Raw genomic sequence first — 14,348 nt, 5'->3', positions numbered from 1 at the left:
CAATAATATTTAATTCGATGTTGCTGATGGTGTGCTTGTTCTTAAATGTCATTCACTGAAGCAACTGCTTTGGTTTCATGTGCCAGTTTCATGCTATTTATCCACATCCTGGGGATCTTGCTGTCTGCTGACCCAACAGACTCCTTAACTGCTTTGCAGCATTATATAACATTACCTTTCTTACCTTCAAAGGGGTATTGTGGCTGTGGTATTAGAGACTCATTGCTCTGAGAGAAGAAAAAACTCCTTTGGGATACTAATGTGTGAAGTAAGAGAAGGGAAGGTGCAGTCATTAGACTATGAAGTCTGAGATGGAAGAGCGGATAGGTTTTGTGGCAGGTTTCATGGCTGGTGATAGTTCATAATCCTTACTCACCAAATCTCTGGGCAAAAATGAACTATATGCATACATAGAGTAACATGTGAAGAAAGTTTTCAGGGAATTGTAACTTGGAGTTATGCTACTTGTGAAAAGTGTCAATTGTGAAAAATTGTATGTAAATAAAAGGGTCTTAAAAAGTAAAGATTTAATGATCTCCTTTGTAAATCTTACTTTGTTATCTCATGGATTTACAGAGTAGGTTAAACTTCATTTGATTCTTACCTGGTTCACTTTGTGGGGTTTTTATAATTAACCAAAGTATACTAAATACTGAATTGAAGTTGCATGTTGTTAAGTCCTTGCTTTGTACCTGCACTGGTGTTGAAGTAACAGTATATAATTGACTTCTGAAATACAAGGATTTGGCTCAGAAGCTTACATTAGTTGAATCACTTACTGTTGTGATTTGTCAGGTTTATGTATCAGCTGTTCTAAATATGTTTTTTTAATATGGCTTACTGACATTATAATAAGAGATAATTTTTATGATTTAAAGTGGACTGTTGAGGAAGTCAAATTATTTTTTCAACTTTTTGCTTAAAAAGTCTTTAAGAGTTGTGATGGTTTTTATGTAACATCTTCCTAAAATATAAAAATTGTGTGGTGAGGGAGGGAAGTTACTTCTTCAGATCTGCCTGCTGTTGAATTGTAGTCTTGTACTATGAAACTGGTCTTGTCATAAGTCAGATTTGTCATACGTCTTTGTTTGTAGAGACTACATGGTCTGAATCGCTGGGGATCTAATGAGAATCTGTACAGAGCAGGTCTTTGAGTTACAATGTTCTCAGGTAGTCTTTGTGTTATTTTACCATCCCCACCTTGCTTCAGAAGGATGGGAAAGGTGGAAATAAGGGTAGAGGAAGTGTATAGAACTTCTTTTTTCCTAATTTTAGTCAGAAAGTTGTTTTGCCTGTGGGAAGAGTGATTCTTAAAACTTGTGGAAGAAGATACAGGCTTGAATTAATCAGTTCATATGGAAGTAGAACTTGTGGTTTCCTTTTCTATGTAAGAATTTATATCAAGTTAAATTATCTAATACAGAATATTTAAATTCTGCTGTGGGCACAACATGATGACATCTGTGATTTAACAGGATGGTTTTAATATTTTTTACTCTTCAGCTTCGCGTGGGAGTGGGTAGATTCCTCTTTTAATAAGTTCTTTAAAGATAAGGAAACTTGTTTGCTTTTTGGTGCCCTCTACTGATGCCTTTGTCAGAACATTGAAAACTGGTGCTGGTTTTGGCCTTTAATAGCAGTGCATGCTATTAAAGGGCAGCAACAGCTGCCCTTTAAAAGCACTGGGAAGGGGGAAAAGAGAAAAGAAGCCCTTTTACACCTTGAGTGTTTTGCTCTTTGCCTTCCAACCAGATTGCATTGGAACTGTACCTCACCTGGTAGAAAAGTAGGTAAGCAGCAGACATCTGACTTGCTACTGCCTTCTCTTGGCATTGTAGCAGTAGAAAGGCTGATTTGCTTTTCTCCTCTCAGGAAAATAGGGACATTCTTCCTTTAATGTATGCAGTTCCTGGTTCTCAGTAAATACATTCCGGGTTTGCTGTCTCAGAATTTTTTATCTTCTTGTTTATTTTTGATAACTTTGCTTTTTTTGTATTTCCCACTAGTACCTCAGTTACTACAAAAAATAACCAGTGCTTCATGTGAGCACCACTACATAGGCTCTGCTTTGCTTACTTTCTGTTTAAGTAGCTGTTTCATCTCATCAGTCTTGCAGTTTTGTTCCTTTGCAAAATCTGTGAACACCTCCGTTCTAAAAAAATTCAGAAATTGCATTAAGTCAGGTACATTCTCTCTACAGAACCTCTTACCTTAGCCTTGTGGTCTGTCTTTGCCAGCTTTGCTTATTTCTGACGGAAGTGGGTATTTATTTTTTTTGTCACAGTGCAGTAACTGTAAATTGTGTGAGAAGGGGATGGGAACATTCATGGCACAATTTATGGTGCTGCTGAGCAGATGCTCTGTCAGTCTTCATGAAAGCTTTAGGAGATGACTTTTTAGACAAAAATTGGGGACTTTTCTTCCTTATTCAGGTGACCTTATTAGATGACCTGTTGGGACTGTTCTTTAAAAATTTTGTGGTGTGCTGAATATTTTTGATAAACCTCATTTTGAAAATCTAAGTCTTGGAAATTAATCTCTTGCAAGACTGTTTTGTTTGCAAGTACTGAGGGGAGGGCATTTTTGATCTGTCTTCTGTGTTTGTGTCTTGGTAAAACATCAGAACTGAATACAAAGCAAGATGGGAAATGAAGAGATGGGAGACATAAAAGACAAGAAAATTCATTTAAAATAGCATTTGGAAGGCAAGTGAGTTCCAAGTGGCTTTGAGAAAAACATTCAGAGATGGGCACAAAGGACCTGGTGAGACCAATAGGCATTTAGTCATTTTGTATGTGAAGCTCTACTGCGCATAGGTTACAGATCATATGTGACGCTTTCTTCCTCTTTTATTTAATTTCCTTACTGTATCAGAGAACAGCCAGAGTACTTTTTCTCAAATTCAAATACAGAGACCTAGTATAGTTCTTGTATTCTTTGGGTCTGCTTTCTGTAAGTGAATATTTATGTGAATCTGTTTTGTTCACCATTGGGCAGGACTTGAGAGTGTTTTAAAAAAGGACATATCTCACCAAATTTCTTCATGGTTTTAAGTTCTTGACGCCTATTTTTTCCTCCTTATAAAAGGTGTGGCATAAGGTTTAAGAAGTGAGTCAGCAAACCATGCTTATTTGAGTGTGTTTGGGGAGCAAGGCTGATGTTCCTTTGCCTATCATCTAATGTGTATCGTGGTTTGTTTTTTATTGACCTTCCTTTGACTTCATGTGAGAATAATCTTGTTTTCTAAAGTAAATGGAAAGATCTGCACAAGTAGGAGCTGTTTTTTGAAGTTGAGAATCTGCAGTGTTTCCTCCTGTGTTCCTTGTTAACTTAGCAGAAAATGCCAATTCTTTCTTGGTTTTGTCATCTCAAATAATTTGTTGCTTATATTGAGGAGTGAATTCTTTACCCATTACATGACCTCTTTGATGACAGCCTCCCAACATGTGTGTTTTGCAGGGGCAGAGGAACCAGCCACTGCTGCAGTAGTTAATATGTTTACAGGGCCTTTACTGGGTCTGACACATGTAAAAAAGGAAGTTCTGCAAGCTACTAAGGGTAAAAGGTGTGTATAAATCGGAGCTCTAGAGAAGAACGTTTTTTTCCCCCTAAGCTTTTTAAAGCAAGTCTTACTAATTTATCCAAGCTGTTAATAAAAACTAAATTATGTGTATGTATTTAAATCAAGTAGACTCTATTATGTAGCACATTGTCTAAATCGGATGAGCTTTGAAAAGAGTAAAAGAATCATTTAGATTGAAAAGGACCCATAAGATAGATGATCAAGTCCAGCCATTAACATCGTACTGTCAAGTCTAGCACTAAATGACCTCCCTATGTCTATCTTTTTATTGCCTCCAGAGATGGTGACTCAACTGCTTCCCTTGCTTGTTCCAATGCTTGTCAATCCTTTTTGTGAGGAAAATTTTCCTAATACCTGATTTAACCCATTTCTGTTGCAAGCTGAGGTCATTTCTTCTTGTCACTTGGAAAACAGATCAACTGCCACCTTGCTGCTGCCTGTTTTTTCAGGTAGCTGTGGAGAGAGACAAGGTCTCCTCTGAGTCTCCTTTCCTCCAGGTTAAACAACCCCAGCCTCTTCAGCCACTCCTCATAAGACTTCTGCTCCAGACCCACCATGTTCCAGCACCTCAGTGCTGGAACCCTCTTGTTGTGAGGGGCCCAGAACTGGACACAGCACTCGAGATGTGCCCTCACCAGTGCCAAGTCCTGCTGGCCACACTATTGATGATACAGGCTAGGTGCCACTGGCTTTCTTGGCCACCTGGGCACACTCCTGGCTTGTGTTCAGTGTTTGTCAGCCAGCAGCCCCAGATCCTTTTTGCTGGGCACTTTCCAGACGCTGTCCCAGCCTTAGGAACTGCATGGGGTTGTTGTGATGCAATGGCAGGACCCACCACTTGACCTTGTGAACTTTGACCTCAGTGCATCCTTTGACCTTTGGTACGTCCTGTCCAGATACATCCGCAGAGCCTTCTTACCCTACAGCAGGTCAACTTCTGCCCAACTTAATGTCCTCTGCAGACTCACTGAGGAGTCATTTGATCGCCTTGTCCAGTTTGTTTATAGAGATGTTATGCAGGTCTGGCCCCAGTACTGAGTCCTGTGGAACACCACTTGTCACCAGACACCAGCTGGATATAATTCCATTCACCACAATTTTCTAGGCCGGGCCATTCAGGCTGTTCTTTACCAAGGAAAGAGGACATCTCTCTAAGTCGTGAGCTGCCATGACCTGGAGTCCTAGACTGTGCTGTTATTGAGGCTATTTCTGCTGTGTATCAACATTCTGTAGTGTAAATAAATTAATTTTTTTAAAAAGTTTAACAAAATATTATCACATTGTGCTTGGTGACCTGCTGTGTCCAGCCATAGGTGATGAAGAGTTTACTTGTCCTAAACTGTGTGAAGGGCAGAGTTAAGCCTTGGTATTTATTTCACCTGTGAAAATTTGCTTTTGTGTGTAAATTTCTGTAGAATAAAGAAATAATAAATTAAGCATCATAAATAGAAGGACAGAACTGATGCACAGGGTGAGAGGTTTGGTGTTGGAGGTTGCTGTGACCGTTAAGGACAAGGGTTGTAGTTGTGCTTTGTGCCATTTGGGATGTGTTTTCTCCCTTGCTCACTGGCATCTCCCCATAGAGAAAGGAATTTGAGGAAGGTTGAACTTAGCATGCCTTATTCTTAGAATTAAGTATCTTGACCTTTGAATTTTCAAGCCTGTGTTTAAATACAACTCTTTTAAGCTGTATCCTTTAAGAATTGCTTCTCTTGGTTTTTTGATTTTTTTTTCCCCGCTAATACCAGTGTGAGTATATTGAAGAGCATTCTGTTGTTAACGTGACAGTTTGGTTGTACTGATTAGGTAGGTAGGTTTTTGTGGATTCATTGTGTAGTTTCTAAAACAGATGAAGAGTATTTGTTGGGGCTTCAAATTTCTAACAATAGAGAGAGACTGAAGCAACGTAGAGAGAAAATTGTGGTATGAACTGAGAACACGTGAACTACATTACGCACAGAAATTTTTAACAGTATGGTGTGCTGACCAGATACTTCCATCTTCCTGTAATGCAGGTCAGTATTGTGATGACAAGCAGCAGTGAAGGCAGGCAAGTGTAAATATGTGTTGTCGCAATAGAGGTTGAGTTATTATGCCATTAGTCCTCTCACTAGGAACAGATTTCAAATGCTGACTGATCCTTGTGCCTATTGCAAATGTCAGTTATAGTAGTGTGAGTAATGTTTCCATTGGTGTAAATGTTTGGATGTTCTTCTTTTGATACTATGTCAACAAATATGGTCAGCATAACATCCATTAAAACAAATAAAAGATGTCGGTCTTCAGTGCTCAAGTGATAGCTTGTCCATTTACTTATGCTGTGTTTCATATATGTGTGTGCATACCAGTGTGCATCTATATATCTGTAGTTTAATATAGGGAAAAATCTTAAAAGTGGAAAGAGTATGATTTTGGTTTTTTAACTTGTAATGAATGTCCTAATTAACCTGTCTCCACTGAGATACCTGTATTGTTAATTTCACATGTCTAAATTGCAAAATCATTAGTGAATACACAATGAATATGCAAACTATGTGTAGAGTAGACTTGGCTATTAAGCAATTTTGAGCCAGATTCTCTTCAGATCCCTGGTCCCTTCAAAGCAGGAAGAGCAGAATTATGTTTAAAATTGAAAAGGTGATCTCTTTCAGATGTGCCTATACCTGAGCACCTTGTCTTGATTTCCCCACTTCACTCTTGCCCTGGCATTTATTTTAAGTATGTCAATTTCAGCACATTTTATGACATTTAAAGAAATTATTTTACAGCAATGAATACATTTTAATGGTACATGTGCAAAGTTTTATGTGTTTCAGCTTTATATATAGAAAAATGATAGTGATGGTGATGATAATGATGTGTAATTCTGTAGTATAAAATTTGTCTTCTGCTTACATATGAAAGAGTGGATCAGGACTCTGGAGGCCCACAGAAAGCTTTTAACATCATCACCTGAAATAACACTTTCTGTATTGTGTAAGATGGTGCAGATGTCAAAACATGGACACTTTACCTCAGATCTTAGTAGGCATTTTGGAGATTGACTGATAGAAATTATCAATGGAAAATATTTTTTTTAAGTCTTTTTGGATACCAGTACTGTTTGTTACATAACTCTTTCAATTTTCAGTTTTAAGAAAGCTTGAAATGTTTGCTATCATAGTACATACTAATTGCACGGAACATCTGCAGAAATAGCACAATTTTTTTTCCATTTTCTATCACACATATCACTGACTAAGTTGAAAACTGCAACCATAAATTGAGATTTTAAGGTAAACTTAATATTCTTCCAGCAATTGGATTTTATAAAATAGGGAAGTGTAGCTGAGGTTTCCTCCCATATTGACATTTGGTTGGTATTTTTGGATTGAGAGTTAAAGATTCCCATTCAGAAGAAATACGATGATGTGATACAAAAATAAATACTTGCTAACATATTTGTGAGTTTGGAGCATTTAAAGTGCTTTGATTCATTCCTGCAAAAGATGATTGCAAAACCTTTTCATATTTCAAAGGATTGTTTGCATGCAGCAAGTACTGCAAGCAGTTACAAATACTAATTAAATTTAATATTTGAAGATCTTTGAGATGGTTATGTGCTGCCTCATTCCTTAAACCTGCTTCACTGTTAGAAAAGGAGGTGCTACAGTTGTGATATATGGGTTTTACTGTCCATTTTGTATGAGCAAGAGAGCTTGAATATGAGAAACATGTCGTCATATTAAAACACTTTTTTTTAATGCTGTTTAATTCTGTAGTGCTAAATATGATGCTAATATTTTTACATTTTTCTAATGCCTTTGTGTGTTTTAAATTCATGTGCAGCAAAGTAATATTCCAGTGTTTGGAATGAAAATTTGGTATCTAATAATCAAATTCTTAGGGCTGTTTCAAGTACTTACTGTGTGAAACTTCAGCAGTTCAGATGTAGTTGTCTCTTAATGTTGATTTTTGTATATCCTAAATACTCACTTAAGTGAGAAATGCATTTCAGAGAAAAAGGGGAGAAAAGACTGGAAAAACACAGAAGTGTCAGTCTAATGTAGAATAAGCAACAAATCAAAAATGCAGCTTATTAATGGTGTTTTGACCATAAGTAAAGCAAGTCTTTATTGGCTGTCCTGTGTGTCAGTGTTTCTTTTTTTTTTTAGTAGGAGCCCAGAACTGCGCACAGTACTCCAGATGCTATCTCCTAGGACTTTTGCAAGAATTATCTCATTTTGGCCTTTCTTTCAGTCACCTGGTTGTTTTTTTTTTTTGAAACAGGTCTGTAGATTGCTATGTGGTTTGCTATTGCATGCCTCAGATCTTCACAGATAAACTTTGCATGAAGTATTCCTTGTCAGTTCTGATTGCTGAAGAACAAATTGGCTTTTGTGCCCACTGTCAGTAAATAATGAATAATCTTGTTAGCCAGAAATGAATTATGGATGGCCAGAAAGATTACTAAGGCATGTTCTTGGTACAGTTGTTACAGCTATAATTTATACATACCATCATAGCCTTGAAAGACAAAAAATGATATGAACTTGCACTTCTTTTTACCTCATCTGGTAATGTTGCTCTTGTTTCACAAATCGTGTTCCTTTTACTAAATATAGTGGAAAGTTCTGCTGTTCCACTCTCAGAAGGGCTCTTTAATTCAGAAAAATTACTTAGAAACCTGATATATATATAAAACTGCTACAGAAGATTTTGTACCAGCAGCCTGACACATGGCTATTGAACTTTGGTTTCCATTTTAAGGTGTAGTGGCTAGTTTTCTTCTTACCACATACTCGGAAGCAAGTTAAAGAAAATATTGTAGGCTTCATTTCAGAATGATGTGCCTTGCTAAGTACTGTTCTGTCCAAATTGATATACTTTCTTCACAAATCAACAGAAATATCACCAGGAGCATGAAGTTTTTTAATTGCCTTTTTTTTTTTAGATTTTGCTGTGGCTATAGGAAACAGTGTCATGCTTAGTGTTTTTTGTTCTCTGTGGAATTTTCATCCCAAGTGCTAGTTACAGATTCATTTTCTTAATTCTTGAGAGTGTGAGAATTAAGACAAAAAAATTAAGAAAAAAGTTCTGAAGTGCAGAAAGAAATTATCTTCCTTTTTGAATACTCACATGTATCTAGTGTTCAGTGGGGAACTGTAGATACAGGAATACTTCACACCTCAAGTGTACATCTTGAAGTACCCTGAAGTCCCACATGAGTTGCACTTTGCTTCTTTCACAGGAAAAAGGCTTCCAAAAGCCTTTGGTTTAGCATCTGCCGAATCACAGTGGCTGGAGTTGGAAGGGACTTCTGGAGGTCATCTGGTCGAGCTCTTCTACTGAAACAGGTTTAGGTAGAGCTAAGTGCCGAGGACCATGGCTTTTGAGATGATCCAGGGAGAGAGGCTCCGCAGCCTCCATGAAACCTGTGCTGGTGCTCAGTCAAGTTACTCATGTTCACATGGAGCCTGCGATGTCTCTCTGATGAGGTAGCCCTGAGCCTTCTCTTTTCTAAGCTCATCAGTCAGTCCAAGGCTGTCTCAGCCTTTTTTTTGCACAAAGGGTGCTCTAGGCGCTTCATCATCTCTTTGACCCTTTAGTGGAGTCTCCAGTATGTCAGTGTTTCTCTTGTGGTGGAGAGCCCAGAACTGCACACAGTCCTCCAGATGCTGTCCCCTAGGACTTTTGCAGGAGTTGGCTCATTTTGGCCTTCCTTTCAGTCACCTGCTTTTATAGAAACCGTTTGCAGATTTGGGAAGGTCTGCATTTCTTTGCCAACTTTTTATTAGACCAAATTCAGATTTCCCTTACTGATCTTTCATCAGGAAGTTGTCTAGCATGTGCCCAGTCAATCAAGTTTCCAAGTTTTATCCTGGTCACAACTCTGAAATAAAAGCTTGACTAGAAAAAAAATTGCTCTGAATATTACTTATAATGAGGTTTTTAGGTAAAGTTTGAATTATTTAAAAAAACCAAACACATGAAGCATTTTTTACATTCTAGGATTTCTGTCTAGTGCTTGGCAGATGCAGGGTGTCAGTATTAGATGCATGGACATCAATATTAGAATTTTTATTTTCTCACCATGTACCCATTTACCTTGACTTCATGACTGTGTTATACCAAGATTGTTCTCATCATCAACAGCTGTAACAGTTTGCATTTCTTACTGCAGAGGTCACTGTATCTGTTCAGATGTTCTCTTATTCATGAAAAGAGGTATAATGGTTATGTGAATGGAGGTGAGTTGAAGCAAGGGTTCTGAATGCTCGCTACCCTGGAGAAGTTGAACGAGCAGTGTTACATGCTCTAATTGGACTGGCACACAGTTGCCAGAATGAAAAATATCACTGTGTTGGCCAATGCAGCTAAGCCAGCAAAATACTTTGGGCAAATCCAGTTATACTAGCAAAAGATTCTTATTCCTGGTGTTTATTTTGTCGGCTGAAGTTCCTCTAAAGAGCTTTTGCCAGTGAAAGACGTGTGTCATCACAGTATGATTCTGCCGGCAAATCTTCATGCGCGGACAGGTCCTTTGTCGTGCAGCTTTGAGTCCAACTGGATAATCCTTGTTTATTTTGTCTTGAAAAAAGCACACCAGTTAGGCTTGGAAGTAGTCCACTTTTTCATAAAATCTGTTAATTTTTGCCAGTTTTGTGGCACAGGGCTTTTAATTTCCTGCCCCACCGTTGCTTCTTATAGTTGCTCCTTTCTGGTTTTATTTAAAGCTAGAATTTTAAGAATATATTAAAAGGTAATGTCAAACTTCCTGATCCGCAAGAGTTTTTCATCTGCCAGCTTACAAGTTAATAAGATGCCACTTTTTCATGCTATTCTTTTTTTCCCCCCCTCACTGTTATACAAAATGTAGATGTGGATCCTTCAGCAATAAGGCAGGACAATGAGCATGTGAAAGCTTTGGCTTTCATGAAAGCTGAGTCACCACTGTGGAAGCCTTGGGACACCACTGCTCATTGAATGGGGACCTGATTTGGAGTGAAGCTCAAGGGAAAGCACAGCAGGGAAGGATGATAAAACCTGTGCTTATTAGTACACAATGAATATGCAGTGTCCTGTTTTGCTCATTAGGGACCTGGCTGATGAGTGCAGGTGCTGCTCTCTGAATTCCAAGATCTGCAGCTGGCATCTGTCGTGTATTGAAGTACATACAGATGGGGGTGTGTAAACTATCCTGGGTTATCATGGCAAAAAGATAAAATGTCCTTTGGACTTTGCATACCTGGATGGAAGAGACAAACTTTCCTGATTTACCATAACAAATTCATCTCGTCCCCTACACCAACCCTTTGATTTTCAGTAAATATTCCTGTTTAGGGCGAGGGTGAAGGGCTGTTGTTTATTCCCATATTCTTAGTTTTTACTGTTTTCAGAAGTAATCTTTATTTCATTCTTCCTGGACTGACCAAGTGATTACAGTTGTGCTCTGTATTGTTCGTGAAAGAGTTTTGTGGTCTGTAAGGGAACATGGAAGGAGAGACCCATCAGCTCGTGTAAGTTGTGTCTGGTCAAGGAACATTTGAATGCCATAAGGGGATAAAAAGAAATGGAGTAATAAATAGGAACATTTTTAGGCACAAATTTTTTGAACCAAAAAATAAGGGAGGTAGATAAAAGGACCAAACCTGATCAGTCACTAATTGAAGAGGGTATGTGGAATGTAGCCATGTTTAATTCAGTGAGATTATTTGATTGTAGATCTCATTGCATGGCACTATGAGAGAAAGGAGAGAGTCATAAACAGCTTATGGAGAGAGTCACAAACCTGCCAAGCAAACTTAATGGATACAAACATAAGAAACAAAACCTGGTCTGTCACAGTAACTGATGATGAGCTATCGGAAATGTGTGCACAAATAAGATTCTGTAATTTATCAGGATGCAAACTGGAGAGTCTAGGATATTGGGGCAGGTCAGTGAGACTATGCCATCTGAAAAGGTGATTTGCAAGGGAAGGGAGTTGGAAAAGGGACAAAATGAGGCCAGACAGAAAAAGGGCCGATACAGATGAACTGTGGCTAGTCTTTACTGTTGTTTGGTTGAGCCCTGTGCCTGATCTCTGCAGTCTGTCCTGTTTTATTAGATCTCTTCTTAACTGCCTCTCTGTGTAATTTCACTTTCTGTACCATGTGTGTGAGTGCTGCAGGGGCTAGGTGAGACCAGCTTGAGTAGAAACTAGGCCAGCAGCTGGAGTCCCTCTGGAGATGTTGGCAACAGCCAGGTCTGCATTGCCAGTGGTAGAAGTGAGTGAGGTTCTTGGTGGCAGGAGCTGGAGGGGCTGTAGCTATCTGCATTATTTTGTTGGTTTCCTACAGAATTTGTATCTATAGTGACAGCTACAGGGGAGTTGCGTGAGCTTGTAAACTCTGCGTTGTAATGCCACACCAAAGTTAAACTTCTGCAGCTTCTTGTTTCTGTGGAAGAGGTGGAGGACAGTAATGCTTACAAAGCCATCTGGCCTGAAATGGCTTCATCTGTCACATAAGTGATTTCCCTTGCCTTGGTTTTAGGGTTGTGGGCAGAGCTTATTCGACCTTGGCCAAAAAATGTACTTAGGATTAGTTTGGTCTTGGATTATGAACAAGCCACTGCATTTGGATGTAGCTGTCTGTTCAGCCCAAGAACTTATTGTTACTGTTGGTACCATCAGACTAACTGAAGTGTTGAAATGTAATTCATATTACAGTTGTTAAAATTGTTGGAGCAGATAGGATATGCAGAATACTCAGTTTACTAGATGCCTGTAGTTAAATTTGAAAATGCTTATAAATGTTGATGTTTACCAACTTGTATTGATGCCTTGAGAAAGCTGACCTAGAACAGAGGCTAGACAGAGTTAAAGAATAAAGTAGGTATATGTTAAAAGTTATAAAGAATACACCTTGGGCAGTGTAAGAGCCTGGCCAGGGCTACACCCAAGATAAACCCAGACTGATCACCAAACGGATGACCAGTTACAAGGTCCCATACTTCCTTAAATTTTTGTCTGTTTGCATATTGGGGTTAATTGCCCAATTACACCTTCAGATCATGAAGTCCCATTCTTCTTGTTTTCTCTCTACAATTCACCCTTGTTCATGCTCTTTGGCATAAACTTGTTAATGGTTGTCCTTGGTCCCAAGCTAGAAAAAGAATTGTTTTGTCTACCTACTCTGTGAAGAGAGCTTGCTGACACTTGATATGAAGCTCAGAACTACACACCTAGGCAGCACAGAATCTGAAAAATATTAAAGCTAAAACTTAGGGCTTCAGTGTCATGGGGAAAAATACTTTCCTTTTCAGTATGCAGTCATGAAGAGGAAACATGCAGCTGATGATTCCTGGTCAGCCTGTGGTAGGGTTTTATAGAGTATGCCCATCAGATTATCCTTATGTAAAGCCTTCTATGGGCTATGCATGAGAATATTCCTGAAGTATTAGTTTGCTTTTAAAATACAGGTGTTTTTGTGGGCTACAGGATAGATGTAGTTTATTCTCTGAATTTGAGATGGAGGGTATGGACTAGTTTCTTGTGTTTTACAGGACCATTAAGTGGAAATATATAGGAGTTGGAGAGGAAAATTATTTTCAGATATTTGCAGTAATGGCTTTTCTAATAATTCCATTCTGTGATGGTTAATAATCAGTGTGTGGCTGCAGTATTTATAATTTTACTGGAAAAGGACAGTGGCAAAAACACACCTCAAAGGGTGTTGCCTTGGTGAAAATACCTTGTTTTTCCCCAAATAAAATGGAAAAGCTTTCAGATAAAACATTACTGCAATAAACCTATACAGAAACAGAACGAACACTTTTAAACAGTGTTTTACAAACAGGCAAACTCTGTATTCACCTTTATTACCATTACAGTAATGAGAGTTTATGGGGTGCACAGATGAGTATGAGACAACTATACTACGTATGTCAGTGAAATGATAACTTTTGGGAATGTCAGTGGAATGCCCACTTTTAGGGGTGGGATTGTGTATTTTAGTGGTCTTGCTGTTTCTTTTACTAGTAAAAGTCACATATGCTACAAATAGTAGCATGCTGCTACTTTTACTAGTAAAAGTCTGATGACTTTGTCCTGGTACTGCTTTCTTTAAATACAAAGTAATCTATATTCCTGTTCTTCATGCGCTTTTGGTTCAGTGTATTTTAAAGAAGGGCAGTGAGTTTATCTTGTTAGTTAAATGCTAGGTAGAATGTTCTTGATAACTGCCATCAGTCTGTTCTTGTTGCATGTTGGACCCTGTATACTGTATGGTTGAAAAAATTAGGAATAGTGCCAGAAAATATTTTGAGTATGAACAAAAAACAATAAGAGCCATTTGGGATTTGGAGACTTGTCGTTTTGGAAAGTGTCGTATATTCCACAAATAAACTACTAAACTTAGTGGCGAATAATAATAAGGTAGGCTGAAACAGCTGTCTAAAATACTGTCAATATATAGTTATTCCACACGCTGATTGAAAATAATATGAAAACAAAATTATACAGGATATGTGTCTTTTATTAGCTCCTTGTACTTTCGTGCATGCTAGTATTGATACAATTACCACATGAGAATTGGTTTCTTAATAAAAACTAAGACAAAACATGGGATCTTCAATTAATTAGGTCTATATTGCGGTTTTTATAGAATCTGTTTGCAAATAAGTTGAGCTTAGCTTTAGGTTACTTCTTTTTCAGTACAGAAAAAGACACAATTACATTTTAAATCTCTGTACATGTAGTTCCAAAAAATTATTTTACCTTTATTTTCGTTCTAATGGGAAA

At 38.1% G+C, this 14,348-nt stretch overlaps 1 protein-coding gene across 3 annotated transcripts in view; it reads left to right on the top strand.

Moving 5' to 3' along the window:
* RNF38 (ring finger protein 38) overlaps nucleotides 1-14,348 on the top strand; it is a 114,286-nt gene that overhangs the window by 60,938 nt on the left and 39,000 nt on the right. The window lies entirely within an intron of this gene.

The sequence above is a fragment of the Melospiza melodia genome, chromosome Z, assembly GCF_035770615.1.
Source record: "Melospiza melodia melodia isolate bMelMel2 chromosome Z, bMelMel2.pri, whole genome shotgun sequence".
NCBI lineage: Eukaryota > Metazoa > Chordata > Aves > Passeriformes > Passerellidae > Melospiza > Melospiza melodia.
This window is presented reverse-complemented; position numbering and strand designations above follow the sequence as displayed.